At 45.6% G+C, this 17003-nt stretch overlaps 1 long non-coding RNA gene across 1 annotated transcript in view; it reads right to left on the bottom strand.

The window, feature by feature from the left end:
* Positions 1 to 13623: 13623 nt before the first annotated feature.
* The window catches only part of LOC136632916 (uncharacterized), a 39235-nt gene continuing 35855 nt past the window's right edge, over positions 13624 to 17003 (bottom strand). Inside the window, exon 3 of the long non-coding RNA XR_010793202.1 lies at positions 13624 to 13914. This is a non-coding gene — a long non-coding RNA (uncharacterized lncRNA). The remainder of the gene's footprint in view (positions 13915 to 17003) is intronic.

Raw genomic sequence — 17003 nt, 5'->3', positions numbered from 1 at the left:
GCCCCCAAGTCTGCTGACATTGCAAAGAGGAGTCCTGCATAGCTCCTCACCAGCCAATAACAAAGAGGATGTTACCAAACAAACCCCGAAGCACCTGAATAATCAGCCTCCATGGCTTGTAGACTCTGGTTCTATAGAATTATAAGGTTATAATATTTGATATTGTGAAAGTACATGTCTGGCTCCAAACTACATTTATGAAATAGGTAAATTAAGTACCCTGTGTGGCAAGGTAGTACACAGGATAGTCTGCAAAGGGTATAAAAATTAGCATAAAGTGTGCTAATCCCCAGCGATAGCTGTGTGGGTATGTCTGGAGAAGTTAAATCCTCCAGGCACATTGAGTTCCCGGCTTAAAGCCAGAAGAAGAGGCTACGGAAGCAGCTACAGTAGTTGCAAAGTCTGACTTCAAGCCTGAACCAAATTGTGTCTGTCATGAGTTGACAGGGGAGGATGCCCCCTAGATGCCCTTGCTGGGTAAAGTGACAAGGACACTGTGGGTTGTAAACCAAGAGTCATGAGTCTGACAGGGGAGGACGCCCCCTAAACGCTCTTGGTGGGTAAAGTGATTAGGATACAGCAGGTTGTGAACCCTGAAGTAAAGTGTTCCAGTGCATTTGCAGTGGATTGATACTGTGGGAAGTTTGCTGAGTGCAATAAAGCTGGCAGAAGCCAGAGTTTGAAGTAATCCAGTTGTCCAGTGTCTGAGAGTAGAGCCAACCATCTTACAGCAGAAGATGGTGATCCCCGTGAGTGAGTAACCCCCAGGTTACCACACCTGTTAGAATAGTCAAAGGATGCAATTTATCCTGAAACATTAATTTTGTCTTGATTGCAAAATTATTTTTCACATATAGACCTTGTTACATAAAGTAATCTATTGTAATGACCTCGACAGTCTTGGGATTGCACCTCACTGCAGTCATCCAGTGATTCCAGTAACTGATAACGGTGGGGTCAGTACATTGTTGAAAAGTATGTCAGAGGAAGTGAATGGAGAACCCAAAGTAGGGACTTCCTCTAATAACTCAGAATGTCCTACCTAATAAAGCATTTGAAGATAAGTAGTCCTCTATGCATGTGCTGCTGCTAATAGAATGCAAGTTTCTCCAAAACTACTGCACAGATCCACACAGCAGGCATACCACTGTAATCAATGTGACAGGCATTATTTTATGCTGCTGTCAGAGAGGGGTGCAAAAAGATGGTGACAGAGTCTCTTTAAGGACTCAACGATTTTTGGGGGATTTCCATCTCCACTTTTCAAAAGCTTTTTTTCCCCATTGATATGCCCATATCAGGCTTGTTTTTTTGTATGATGAGCTGTGTTTTTTTTTTTGTACCAATCTTATGGGAAACCACTGGGCAAAATTGATATGAAAAAGGACTTGGGGTTTTTAGTTAACTGTAAGCTTAACTAGAGCAACCAGTGACAGGTAGTTGCTGCCGAAGCATCAAAAGAGGTATAATGGCACATTAACATTGTTCTTCCTCTTTACAAGTCACTGGTCAGACCACACATGCAATATTGTGTGCAGTTTTGGGCACCGGTATTCAAGAAGGACATATCAGAGCTTGAGTGGGTACATAGCGGGGCCACTACAGTAATAAATGGAATGGGCGGACTAAATTGGGATAATTTACTTTAGAAAAAAGACGGCTGAGGGACGACCTATAAACTATGTATAAATATATCAGGGGACAATACAAGGATCTCTCCCATCATATATTTATACCCAGGACTGCGATGGTAACAAGAGGGCATTCTCTGCATCTAGAGAAGGGTTTCCCAACTCCAGTCCTCAGGGACCCCCAATTGCTAATGTTTTCAGAATTTCCTCAGTGTTGTACAGGTGATGTAATTATTGTCGGTTTGTCGGTGCCTCAGACATTGCCACCGCTGTTCTCTATATAGGATATCCTGAAAACATGACCTGCAGGGGTTCATAAGGGCTGGAGTTTGGGAAACGCAGCTCTAGAGGAAAGAAGATTTCTATACTAACATAGGGGGGGGGGGGGGGGTTCTTTACTGTAAGGGCAGTAAGACTATGGAACTCTCTGCCAGAAGACATGTTGATGGCGAACACGATAAAAGAGTTTAAGATGGACCTGGACATCTTTCTTAAACGATACATTATATGTTATCATTAATAACTCCAGAAGGGTCGGTGATCCAGGGATTATTACGATTGCCAGATTGCAGCCTAGAAGGAATTTTTCCCTTAAGTGGGGAAAATTGGCTTTTATATCATTAGGTTTTTTCTTTGCCTTCTTCTGGATAAAACATTGGGGGGATAATAGGCTGAACTGGATTGACATATGTCTTTTTTCAGTCTTACATACTATGTTTATCATGCAGCATAAATGACCTGATAATTTTTTTCTGTGAGTTGGTACAATTACAACAATACCAAATTTATATATATATAATATGTATATATTTTATATATATATTTTTATTATTTTATTTATTTATTTTTTCCAATTTTGCCCCCCATTTTTTAGAATGTTTTAGAATTTTTTTTTGTTGTTGCATCGCTGCATGCAGTCCCATAACTTTTTTTATTTTTCCTTTTATGGCTCTCTATGAGGGCTTGTTTTTTTGTGTAACAAGCTTTAGTTTTTATTAGTACCATTTTGAGGCACAAACATGTTCCCTCTGTGAACCATTTACTTGCAGGAATCAACACAACGCAGCATGTAAGGAGTTAACAACAGGAATTGATGCTCTCACCAATTCCTGCTGGTGCAGTGGGAGGCTGGCTGGCTGTCAGTCACAGCCGGCTCCCGCTGCTGGTGACACAGGCTCAGCTTCTGAGCTCGTGCCATGCACGGGACGGAAGATTACATCACGTTACCTTATCTCCTGTGGCGTTAAATAGTTAAGGATGCAAATCCAGCCATAGTAACTGTTGTAGGGTTACCTGGGCTGCTAGGAGATCCCTATGAGTATAGATGCAAGAAGCTTTTAGACTTAAAGGGGTGGTCTCGCGAAACCAAGTGGGGTTATACACTTCCGTATGGCCATATTAATGCACTTTGTAATGTACATTGTGCATTAAATATGAGCCATACAGAAGTTATTCCACTTACCTGCTCCGTTGCTAGCGTCCTCGTCTCCATGGTTCCGTCTAAATTCGCTGGCAGCTTGCTTTTTTAGACGCGCTTGCGCAGTCCGGTCTTCTCCATTCAGCACGAGCCGCTTCAGTGTGCTCCCCGCGACAGCTCTTCTGCGCATGCGCAGACGAGCTGTCACTGCTCGGGAGCGCGCTACAGCGGCCATTCTGCACCATCCTCTGTTAGAGGAAGGTGCAGAAACTGGAGCTGCCCAGCGGAGAAGACCAGCCCAGCCCAGCAGCCCCGAGAAGCCTCCCAGGTAAGTGATGGGTCGGGGGGGGCTGCCGCTGCGCCGGGCTGCGCCGGGGGGGGGGGGCTGCCGCTGCGCCGGGGGAGCTAGCGCTAGGCCGGGGGGGCTGTCGCTGCGATGGGGGGGGGCTGTCGCTAGGCCGGGGGGGCTGTCGCTGCGCCGGGGGAGCTAGCGCTAGGCCGGGGGGGCTGTCGCTAGGCCGGGGGGGCTGTCGCTGCGCCGGGGGAGCTAGCGCTAGGCCGGGGGGGCTGTCGCTAGGCCGGGGGGGCTGTCGCTAGGCCAGGGGGGCTGTCGCTAGGCCGGGGGGGCTGTCGCTAGGCCGGGGGAGCTAGCGCTAGGCCGGGGGGGCTGTCGCTGCGCCGGGGGAGCTAGCGCTAGGCCGGGGGGGCTGTCGCTGCACCGGGGGAGCTAGCGCTAGGCCGGGGGGGCTGTCGCTGCGATGGGGGGGGCTGTCGCTGCGCCGGGGGAGCTAGCGCTGGGGAGCCGGGGGCTAGCGCCGGTTACCTGCTGTCTGGTCGGCGGCTGCGGGGCGTCTGGTCGGCGGCTGCGATGCGTCCGGTTGCCATGGAGACACAGCTGGCGGCGTCTCGGGAGCGCGCACGTCGGGCTGCAGCGAGCGACTGGGAAAGAGCCGGCGGCCATCTTGAGGAAACTTTTATAACTTGCTGAAACGCTGGAACGGTAAGTACGAACCAGCTAGAAATGTCATTTACAGGGGGGCTTAGTAATGTGTGTTTAATGGGGGGGACTGGGCAAAAAAAAAAATTAACTGCTTCCTCGAGACATCTCCTTTAAATGTGTGTTTTAATAGAGCATACAGGTGATTTATTAAAGTGCCCACCTAATAGACATAACTGAGATTTACAATCTATGATCAAGTAAGCACTGTTGGTAGTGTTTAAGATAAAATTAAAAGCTTCTTTCTGCACGACCAAGTCTGTCATTGGCTGATGTTACTGTGTCGGTAAAATATACATGTATAGCTATGGTTATTACATCACATGGTTTAATGTATAGCTTAATATGGTATTATTGTATCTTGACACCACCGGAAGGTAGGGGTGTGACAGGGCTTTAAATGCATTAATGCCCCTGACACACCCCTACCTCCCGATAGGCTGACTTGTCAAAGGTCCTAGTAGCACCTGCAGGGGAGTGAAGAATCTTCTGCCGGCGTCAGCGTTCCAGGAGCCGAGACTGCAGAATCTTACTCTCCTGCCAGGAGCAACTACAGCAGGGAATCTCCGGGGACTGCGTCAGCGCTCTGGGAGCCGGGACTGCAGAATGTGACTCTTCTGCCAGGAGCGCAAAGCTGGTGCAGCTACAGCGGGGAATTTCAGGGACAGTGACAGCAGCAGCGGCTGCCACCTAACATCAGGCCCGTGTCGGAGCAGCAGTAGCGGGGAACATCCAGGGGCAGTGAGAGTAGCAGCGGTCATCCTTACATCACGGCCGTGCGGGAGAAGCAGCAGCGGGGAATGGCCGGCAGCAGTGGGCAGCAAATATCAGGGCTGTGCGGGAGCAGCAGCAGCGGCGGCGGCAAACTGCTGGGGGCACTGACAGCAGCAGCAGGGACCTTACATCATGGCCGGGAGAACGGCGGGGAATGGCCAGGGGCACTGACTCTAGCAGCGGCCAAGTTACATCAGGGCCGCGACAGCAGAATAGTGGGCTGCCAGGATCTGCAGAGAAGCCATCTCTGAAGCTAATTAGGTACAGGGGCATCACCAGGCTGTCTCTCTTGTCTCCACCAGGACTCCTTGGTTACGTCAAGATACAATAATAACGCTTAATATTCAGGTATGATTTATGGAGCAAGTCTGCAGTGCTGGTTTTAAAGACTTTTCTGTTCTCCTGAATCTGGTTTTCTGTACTTGCTTTCCTATTATGAGATAATTCTGCAGTATCTTTTCCTAGAACTCTGCATTGGGCTGTTCCTCTCTTATTCCTCTTGGAAATGTGTAAATATATCATCAACTGAATATTAATATTTCACTTGTCAATGGAGCATGTTCAATCAGTGCTCACAGTAACAAACTGTGTAGGCATTTGTCCTGATAAGGGTAATTGTAATGTCCAGTTGTCAATTTATTCATATATATTACCGGAAGGAATAACAGAGAAATGACACATTACCAGGGTTACAAAATTGTTATTTAATGGGAAATGCAAGTATTTACTAAAAATGGACATGTCAGGAGAGCTGAACATCCTTTTAAAGAACTCCTTTGCATGAATCCTGCCTTCTAATAGGTGGCGCTGTAGAGGCATTGCTCCATCGCCCATTTGCCTAAATTTTCCAGAGGAGCATGCATGGCATTATAAGTCCCCTCAAACCTTCTAGGTGCTCTCTCACATGGGCGTATAGGGGCTGCGTAATACGCAGTGCACAGTTAAATACACATATTTTAAACCCCCATAGCGTAAAATGGGCGTATTACGCACCAAAATAGGACATACTGCATTTTTTTTCACATGCATGAAAAAGAAGCTTGTCTGAATGTCCCAATGTAAATCAATGGCCTTTTAGGACTGCATATTACACGTATAATACACAACCCCCATACAGCAGTGTGATTTAGCCCTAATAACCTTTACCCCTTCTGACCACATCAAAGGTCTCTCACCCAGCCAAGCAAAAACCCTGAAGCAGTCTATATGTACTAAGTTATCTTCTCATTCTGGATAAGATTTTGGCTTTGGTTTATATTCCCAGTCATTGTTACAAGACTTTTTAGAAGGTCAAACACTGACTTACAGGAATGCTGCTTTCCAATAGGTGGCGCTGTACAGGCATTGCTCCATCTCCCATTTGCATAGGATATCACTAATGATAATGACAAGGATGACAAGGTCTATTAAAAATAAAAGGCTTCTTGGGCTGACACCTATTTCTCCCGAACCTCTTGCCCCCAGAGTGGAGAGGGGAATACGCGTTTGGCAGCAATTTATCTTCCACACCAGGGCCAAAGAATTGGACATGTTGGATTACTGTCATTGGGAGCTGCGCGCATACATCTTAGGTTTCATACACATCGGCGATCGGTTCTCTGTTTGGAACCTTGGTCGCTGATTTCCATAAAATCTCAGACGACATGGTATGATGTGTTATTTCACCCGAAAAAATGCCAGACAGCTGGATGGAAACCAAACTGACCCCATTAAGGTCAACGGGGTCTGTTCGATTCCATCACAAGGCAGATTCAGTTGGCCAGTGGATTCTCATAATAGTGCAGGAAACTGAAACCACAAGACTACAGTGAAAGAAGCCTTCCAACGCTGGGCTGGGCCCAGACAATATTGATCGACTATACAGTATATGGCCAACTTCAGTGAATGGTAATGAATACTTCCTTCTATGGGAAGTGCTCACAATCTCCTCCATTTTCTATGTAATTAGGTTTTCCTCCACCCAGGCCAAATTCATTATGCTGCCCCTGTCCTGTATTTAAATACCCTTGGTAAGGCAGAGTGTTTTATCGGTGCCCACATTGGCACTCAGGGCAAATCCTTTAACTATGCCCACGATATTATATAGTCCCATATTGTATTGTTGAGTGACTGCTCTGCACTGAGCGATGACACTTATATCACATACTGTTATCTAATATAACTGCGTTAGAATAATTTCAGAGTGTGTAAAGAGCAAATGTATCCGATTCTGCACAATGAGAACGAATGAGCAAAAGCTGTAATTTGGGAGTGAAATAACAGCTTATGTCTCATGTTGATTTCATTGTTGTAATATTGTATTGGGATTCTGCAGACAAATTGCAGTTTTCAAGTCTATGCATAAGATAGGAAATGACCAATTCTCTGTTGTTTCCTCAGAAAGTCTTTAGTATATGAAAATAGAAACACTTAGAGCGGACTTGTTGTAATCTGATTACTTCCAAAGAGCTTTACTTCCAGTGAAAGCTATGCAAGGGGCATAGCTTTAGGAGGTACAGAGGCAGCACTCACTACCAGAGGGGGCCCAAAGACCCCCCTGGCCACATAATATACCAGTATTATAAAAAGCACATGATAGGTGGTGGGGAGGGGGTCTGTTACAGATTTTGCACTAGAGCCCAGGAGCTACACCTCTGAGCTACAGTGTACATTTGACAGATGATCAAAACATATGTTGGCTGACTATCCAGCCATTTCTTAGGCCGAGCTCACACGAGTGGATTCCAATTGCGTAATTTGCATGCAAGTACTTGGATGAGAATGGAGTAATTATCCAGAGCCAGCATGGGTTTGTAGCAAACAAGTTACAAACAAATGTTTTGAGTGATTCTCGTTCTGTCTAAATGCACTGACATCGTGCAGTTTTCGTGCACAAGTCATTGATCGCTGAATTCTAGAGTGCTGGAATTGAGCGATCAGCTGTTATCAGCGGAGCAGGCTGTTATCATTCGGCTACACTGATAACATTCTCTCTGCCTCTGTCCTGCTGTGAATTCCCAGCGGGGCACGGGCTGCAAGCTCAGAGAGCACTACAGCTGTTTGTTCATGCAGAAAAGCTGTATTATTCGGTGAGAGATAGCGGCAGTGTCCCGCTGCACATGCATAGCTCTATAGTAGCTAATTAGCTACTATAAAGTATGCAAAGATGATCCCTTAAAACTGTTACTTAAATTGTGATTGAGCGGCTTTTGAGCTTTCATCTGTCAATGTAAATGGGGTATAACAGAATAATATTTAACAGGGAAAAGTGCAAAGTTCTACATCTGAGCAAGAAAAATGAAAAAACACAAACAATGAGAGGAATTGGGCTAAGCAGCAGCACATATAAAAAAGACTGGGGTATACTAATAGATCACAGACTGAACATGAGTCAACAGTGTGATGCAGCAGCAAAAAGGCAAACACAATTCTGGGACATATTAAGAGAAACATAGAGGCTAGATCACAAGAGGTAATTATCCCCCTCTACCCTTCCTTAGGCTGGATTCAGACGAACGTATATCGGCTGGGTTTTCACGCCAAGCCAATATACGTCGTCTCTCTCTGCAGGGGGGAGCCTGGAAGAGCCAGGAGCAGTGCTCTGAGCTCTCGCCCCCTCTCTGCCTCCTCTCCGCCCCTCTGCACTATTTGCAATGGGGAGAGGTGGGATGGGGGTGGTGCTAATGCGTGGAACTTAGCCCCGCCCCATCTCCTTTCATTGCAAATAGTGCAGAGAGGCGGAGAGGGGGTGGGGCTCAGAGCATTGCTCCTGGCTCTTCCAGGCTCCCCCCTGCAGAGAGAGATGACATATATCGGCTGGGCATGAAAACCCAGCCGATATAGGTTCGTCTGAATCCAGCCTAAGGAAGGGTAGAGGGGGATAATTACCTCTTGTGATCTAGCCTCTTTCATCCTCCCCCCCCCCCCCCTGCAGAGAGAGACGACGTATATCGGCTCGGCATGAAAACCGAGCCAATAAACGGTCGTCTGAATCCACCCTTAGTCAGACCTCATTTGGAATATTGTGTTCAGTTCTGGGCATTTTAATTTAGAAAAGATATCGACAAACTGGAGCAAGATCAGAGAAGAGTTACCAATATGGTGAGCGGTCTGCAAATCATGTCCTATGAGGAATGGTTAAAGGATCTGGGAATGTTTAGCTTGCAAAAAAGAAGGCTAAAAGGAGACTTAATAGCGGTATACAAATATCTGAAGGGCCGTCACAGTGCAGAGGGATCAGCCCTGTTCTCATCTGTACAAGGAAAGACTAGAAGCAATGGGATGAAACTGAAAGAGAGGAGACACAAATTAGATATTAGACAGTGAGGGTGATGAATAAGTGGAACAGGTTGCCACAGGGGGTGGTGAGTTCTCCTTCAATGGAAGTCTTTAAACAAAGGCTGGACAAATATCTGTCTGGGATGATTTAGTGAATTCTGCACTGAGCAGGGGGTTGGACCAGATGACCCTGGAGGTCCCTTCTAACTCTACCGTTCTATGATTCACAAAACCACAACATGTACCACATAAAGCAGGGGTGTCAAACTCATTTTCACCGAGGGCCACATCAGCCTTATGGCTGCCTTCAAAGGGCCGCTTGTAAGACAGTATAGTAAAACTGAACCCCACAGTGGCCCGATTAAGGTCCCCCATAGTGGCCAGTGACGCACACTATCACGCACACATATAACACAGACGCACACTATTACGCACATATGCGCACAGACGCACACCATTTCACACATATGCGCACATTACACACATATGCGCACAGACACACACACACATTATATATAATATATATACATATATATACACACGGACACTTCTGCATTTTTATACACATTTTTATACTGACTTGCATCCAATGTGGTCCCACTGGCATGTGTACAGGCTGGGTCCTTCTTGGGCCCCTGATGTCTCTCAGGCCTGCAGCCATGAACAGAGGAAGGGCCGGTGAGTGAAGGTCAGTGCTGAGCGGCTCTCACCCTGCAGCTGCTCCTCCTCAGCGTCGCTCTCATGTTCTTGGCAGTCTTCTTCCCTCCTCCGCGGCTGTTGTCAGTCTGCTATCGGCACTCCTCTATTACTGTCTGCACTAGACAGTACAAGCCGATAGAAGATCGCCTACTGACAGCAGCACGGAGGTGAGGGAACTTGCTGCACAGCCGGCGGGCCACAGAAAATGAGGTGGCAGCCGGATTCGGCCCGCGGGCCTTGTGTTTGACACCTGTGACATAAAGAGTCCAGGGCTTGTTCATTCCACAATCCTTTGTCAGAGAGAAGGGTGCCTGGGTTACTTATATGCCTGCCTTTGGGCAGGACTGCAAATTTTGTATTAAAATATTTAATGTCATTTTGTAGATGAAACATTTGGAGACAAACTTAGTCTGCAATCATACAGTCAAATCAAATACATGATGACCTTTGGAACTTCCTTCCTAAAGTTTGTTTGCTGAGTAATTTATTGGAAAGTGTGTAAAAAAAAAGTAATCAGGAAGGATTTGTTATGGGCAAATGGCAGACTTGTGTCTGTACTCTGTGAACTGCGCTTGACCTGACATGATCTTTCAACACACTAAATGAAGCTCTGATCTTGGAGCCATCATAGGGTCTTGTGATCTGTTTTCAGGTGTCGAGAGCATTTGTGTCAACATTACATTGATAGAATTATAGAATTAATGGTGGCCATACACACTAGACAGAAGTACGTTGACGGTTGTTACACCAATGCAGCCATACACATTTTAGTCCAGGTTGCTGGTGCAGACTTACGTTTAAACTCCCCATACATGTTCAATGACATCAGCTGATGGACAAACAATCTTTCACTGTAGAGCATTTTTTCTTGGAATGATTATTCATGTAACAGACTACTCCAATTTTAAAGACTGCCAAGTTCTTTCCAGATGTTGGAAATCTGTCATAAGTCAACCAAAGGGATTGTTCATTGTTAAATTTCACCTGACAAATGAATGTTTTGGTTGAAGTCATCCATTTAATTAACTTTAGACTAATGTATAAAGGCCCATATAGACACAACGATTATTCTTCAAAATTGCTCAAAAGCCTATTTCAGCTGTATTCCGCTCCCTGATGACAGGCAGGGTATGAAGAACAGAGCAGTCCAGCTCTGTTCTCCATATCCCGCTCGGAGCGCACAGCTGTATAATAGCCGGGCGCTCCGTGCAGAGAACAGCTAGATGCAGAAGACAAGTGGAGACACCCTGCTTGTCTTCTGCATTCTCCGCTCGGAGCACCCGGCTGTATAGGAGCGGGCAACAGCTGGAGCGCAAGGTGATCACTCAACCTTTGAGTGATCATCTTGCGCTGTAAATGACACAACGATTATCGCTCAAAAGATCGTTGTGTCTAAATGGACATTTAGGCAGCCTTACGTGTCAGCTGGTTCCTGCAGGATATACAATGGGGCAGATTTGCAAATCCTGTCTAATAGTTAGACAATGCAAATTTAGGACTCATTCACACCAGCGCCAGGGGTTTCCATTTTCCTGCTCCATTTGGGGCGCAAAAAAACGGCACCCCCTAGCGAATGGAACCATTGTTTGAGAGCGCCGAATGGACCCCATTGATTGCAATTGGCTCTGTTCAGTTTTTGGTCTTCTGGATACTATTTCCTCATGTTTTAGCTGAAATCGCTAAAAGAGGACCTGAAAGGAACCTCCGATGCTGATATGAATGAGCCCTTAGACAGTCTTAAAATGCGCTGGTTAATCACAGTGAATAATCACTCTGCTGAATGATAAATCTGTTGAATCTTTGGACTATCTAGTTTAAAGATGTTTGCCAGGCAGTGCCTGCCGGGAGCATATTAGCATCTTCTGCTTAGGTTAAGCATGGTGCCGATTCCAGCCAATGAGGTGGCTGGAATCGGCACCACGTGACTTCCATCGTGCACGCGGATTGCCTTTAGCAGCTGTGCACTACACACTACAGTTAAGCAGACGTGCACTACACACTACACTTAAGCAGCACGGGGTTAGGTTTAGGGTTATGTTTAGGGTTAGGGTTACCTACACCTAACCCTAAAGCTAAACCCTAAAGCTAACCCTAAACCTAAACCCTAAACCTAACCCCTAACCCCTAACCCCGTGCTGCTTAAGTGTAGTGTGTAGTGCACGTCTGCTTAACTGTAGTGTGTAGTGCACGGCTGCTGAAGGCAATCCGCGTGCACGATGGGAAGTCACGTGGTGCCGATTCCAGCCACCTCATTGGCTGGAATCGGCACCATGCTTAACCTAAGCAGAAGATGCTAATATGCCTGCCGGATATACCAGGTTTGAGTGGAAGCACTGTGCCAATCTGTGAATTGCAGGCACTGCCTGGATAACCCCTTTAACATTATACCACCTATTAATTAGCATGGTTTACACCAAATTTACCGCAGAATTTGACACAATTTCTAACAAAACAGTATTGTATTTAGACCACACTCCTTTTTACAAAACCATGCCGCTTGAATATAATTACATTGTTTGTATCACAGAAAGGGAAATATAAAAACAAGCAAACAATCACAGAAAATGGCCATATACTTACGGACACAGAAGGGCAAATATGTGCACCACCTCAACATGCAGGCTGCCAAACTACCAAATGAGGGAGCCAGTTACACCTGTGGAGGGCACCGATGAGACAGCCACTCACACAACCTCCTAACAAAAGAGGGGGGTGGCTGCTTGGTGTATACTCCTTCACAGAGTAGATACATGTAGTCCACCATACAGACTAGCAACCTATTAATAACACCATAATAGTTCGGCGGGCTGCCCTGCACCTCAAAAAGTGAACCACATTGGTACTGCCACCCTGGGCTCCCCCGGCGTTTAAAAGCCGCACTGCATGTGAATAATACATAATAAATGCAAGGTATTAGTTGGATTTTGGCCAAAATACTTGAGCTCACAAGCCAATCGTCAAGGTTCCTCACATTTTGTGAGTCCCTACACTAATATAAATGTATCACAGAAAGGGAAATATGAAAACAAACAATCACTGAAAACAGCCATATAGTTACGGATACAGGAGGGCAAATATGTGCACCACCTCAACATGCAGGCTGCCAAACTACCAAAGGTGGTGCATATATTTGCCCTCCTGTATCCATAAGTATATGGCCGTTTTCAGTGATTGTTTCATTACATTGTTTGAGTGAATTACAATGCTATAGAGTATAGAAAAATAATACACTGTGCTACTATCCAAAATGTTGTGGTTATAGTCAAGTGTATGGTAGTAAACCTGTTACAGTGATCTTATCTACAATGCAATACCAGACTGTCTGAATGTCTGTCAATATTATGCTGCTCTGAATGGTAATATGTTCTTACATTATACTGACTCGTAGCGTTTTATTACTATGTTCTTGAAGTTAACTGAATTTTATTGTCTTATTTTGCTGGCCTGAATAGCAATCAGTGTCATACCCGCTCTAGAAGCAGTCTCTGTCTCTATTTTGGCTCCTACTAAACTTTGGCTCTCCTATACACTGTTCTACAATTCTGAAACTTCTGAAAGGCAAGTTAATGAGGGTTGTTCGCCAACTTGCCTACCCAGTGGCCAGTAGTTCTGCCAGTCCTTGTTGAAAGCATAGGGGAAAGAAAGGTAGCAGTATGGATAGACTGCTAGTCAATGGCAATGTCAAATGTTGGGCTGGGTGATGTTAGGAATAGTTGGGCCTGTTTGCTTTGGGAAGCAATGCACAATGCAGAAGATGATACGTGTTTTAATTCTGCTATTGCAGCTCCCTCCAAAGTCTACAGATATATTCTCCCACCACAGGAGAATAGAGTGAAAGAATTTCCTAATATGTATCATTATTAATAGCAAGAAAACTTAAAATAACAAAGCATTGTTTGGCCAGGCAGGTATTGGCGATTTCCGCAGCAGACGCAGTTCCTTGATTCTGCTAATGAATTAAAAATGCAGCTGTTTTTATATACACAGTCAGCCTTTTTATGACTTTCCATTCTGCTCCTTGCCCATTGTCTAATCAGATCTGCACTTCTTGAACAGCACAAAACTGGACCAGTTCCAAAGTCACTGTTGTTTCCTGGACAGTCCAAGCACAAATACACTGGAGTCTTCTGAGAGAGAATCTGGTGAAAATTAGCAATGTGCAATAATTAGTCTGTTATATGAGAACATTTGAGTATAGGATCTATGAAGAAATAAGCAAACATGAAGTCGTGTGTTATCTGATTCATATATAACAATATTGAAGTACAACTCTAAATAATTTAGGACTAGAGATGAGCGCGCATACTCGCTAAGGGCAATTGCTCGATCGAGCATTGCCCTTAGCGAGTACCTGCCCGCTCGGGAGCAAAGATTCGGCTCTCTCCCCCCCCGCTCCCCCCTGCTCATGGCCGCAACTCACCTGTCACCCGCGCCAACAACCAAACCTTGCCTTCCGAGCGGGGAGATACTTGCTAAGGACAATGCTCGATCGAGTAATTGTCCTTAGCGAGTATGCTCGCTCATCTCTATTTAGGACACTGATTATTAAAGAGCCATTCCGGTGAAATAAAAAAAAAATCATTATGAAACTAGCTTCCCACCATATATAACTCAACTAGTGTTACCTTGTTTAGTTATTGCTTTCTGTCTGAAACCTCTTGGAGTCCTTCCCTTCAGGTGCATCATGTGATTTCATTCTGACCAGCTGAGAATTACTTGGCTTTATTTGCCTATCAAAAAGTCAGTTTTTCAATTAACATAATATCTGTGTGATATTTTGAGGGAGGCATAGAAACTCTTTATTACGATTACTGATGTTGATTAGAGGCTCCTGTCACACAGTTATAATGAAAGAGATGATATTTAAACCTCCGGACTGTATACTTATGATCAGGGGCGTAACTATAGAGGATGCAGGGGATGTGGTTGCACCCGGGCCCAGGAGCCCTAGGGGGCCCAAAGGCCTCTCTTCTCCATATAGGGAACCCAGTACTATGAGTAAAGCATTATAGTTGGAAGCCCTGTTACAAGTTTTGTATCGGGGCCCGGGAGCTTCAAGTTACGCCTCTGCTTATGATCTATAACTTATTTAGGTGAATATATATATATAGAGTAGCGATAACTATAGTGTTCTCCCTGCAGGCAGAAATGGTACTGGCTGTAGTTGCGCATGTGATATGCTGGTGCATCATGGGATTAAAAGCACAGAATAGTGAAAGAGTAAGCAGGGACCAATCTGAACATCAAGATGGTGTCTGATAAGCATTAGACAAAAGGCTACAGTGCATGGAAATGACTTCAATAGACATAGGAGACCTCCAGAGTGTGATTGGCAATTGCGTGAGGGGCCAGTGATGGAAAAATGCGTCACAGGGCGTAAGTGTAGATCCTGGCAGAGGGCTACTTAATGCAACAGGACATACACTTATGCCTTAGGGGTTGGCCCAAGATCAGAAGAGATCCCGCGCTATCCAGCAGTGGGAGCTGGCTGTTACTGATAGCCGGCCTCTCGCTGCAACAGCGGGGGTGCATCGGGACAGCGACTCCTGCTGTTAATGCCTTACACACCGCAATCTATGTAGATCGCGGCATGTAAAGGGTTCACAGTGGGAGCGCGCTCCCTCTATGACGTCATTGGACTCTCGCAATGTAATCGGGGAGGGCCGATAGGTTGCCATGGCCAAAGGACCCCAGCTATAGTTGTCCTGCTTTGCCATTGCCTATGATCACTAATACAAGCAATAAGGCATTCCAGGACAGAAGTCCTGCAATGGTTTATCATAGCAATCATAGCAGCTATGGTACAAGTCCCCAACAGGGATATGAAAAGCGTAAAAAGACGTTAAAAATTGTGTAAAAAAAAAAAGAAAAATGTAAAAAAAAAATCTTAAAATGTTAAGATTCCCCTTTTTGTGCTTTTATCCCGTTTAGTATAAAAAAAAAATTAAAAATAATCTCCCGTATTATTGTGTCCGAGGGAAACAGTGCACGCAGCAACCTTGTGCACAAGCGGAGAATCATAGTGATTCTCCGCTCGTGGCCAGCAAATCGCAGCATGCTGTGAATTGCCGTGATTCTCCGCGGTGAGCCTATCTATCAGATAGGCTCACCGCGGAGATCCGTCAGCTGGCTCCTGCTCCCCAGCGGTGACTCCCGCTGTGGAGATACCGCAACGCCAGTGGACAGGAAGACTTCCTCTGCTCTTTTTTCTTCTTCTCTGCTCCACCTACTCTTCTTAGTCTTAGCCTCCTAGTCTTCTAACATAAAAAATTTTCTTGCATTGTAATTGGATTTTTCTTTTCGTAATATAATTTTGAGGCTCATGCCAATTGATCTGTAAATATGTCAAGTGCAAAGTCTCTAATAAAAATATATATTGACTTAAAGAGCACACCCATCAGTGGGGACCTGTCTGGTGTACCGATATAGCCAAGGACAGCAAGCATGGAGGATAAGAAGAAACTGGGGAAATTATACCACAGACCTGGTCAAACTTATCAGGGCCCCTCCATCCTTTATAAACTATTTATTCAAATGGCACAACTGACTTAAAGGGGTTGTCCCGCGAAAGCAAGTGGGGTTCAGCACTTCTGTATGGCCATATTAATGCACTTTGTAATGTACATCGTGCATTAATTATGAGCCATACAGAAGTTATTCACTTACCTGTTCCGTTGCTAGCGTCCCCGTCACCATGGTGCCGTCTAATTTCAGCGTCTAATCGCCCGATTAGACGCGCTTGCGCAGTCCGGTCTTCTCCCTGGTGAATGGGGCCGCTCGTGCCAGAGAGCTGGTCCTCGTAGCTCCGCCCCGTCACGTGTGCCGATTCCAGCCAATCAGGAGGCTGGAATCGGCAATGGACCGCACAGAGCCCACGGTGCACCATGGGAGAAGACCCGTGGTGCATCATGGGTGAAGATCCCGGCGGCCATCTTAGTAAGGTAAGGAAGAAGTCGCCGCAGCGCGGGGATTCGGGTAAGTACTAAACGTTTTTTTTTTAACACATGCATTGGGTTTGTCTCGTCCCAAATGGGGAGCCTATTGAAAAAAAAAAAAACCCGCTTCGGCGCGGGACAACCCCTTTAACTAGTTTCCTCCACACAGATAGAGAGGGGTTTTAACGATCTATCTGTTGCAATGAAATCGTTTTCGCGGCTAACAATGTTCCCCTCGGGAATATTCTGATGTGATGTTACCAATTCTCCTCATCAAGTATTCCAAATAAACA

The sequence above is a fragment of the Eleutherodactylus coqui genome, chromosome 6, assembly GCF_035609145.1.
Source record: "Eleutherodactylus coqui strain aEleCoq1 chromosome 6, aEleCoq1.hap1, whole genome shotgun sequence".
NCBI classification, from domain to species: Eukaryota; Metazoa; Chordata; class Amphibia; order Anura; family Eleutherodactylidae; genus Eleutherodactylus; species Eleutherodactylus coqui.
This window is presented reverse-complemented; position numbering and strand designations above follow the sequence as displayed.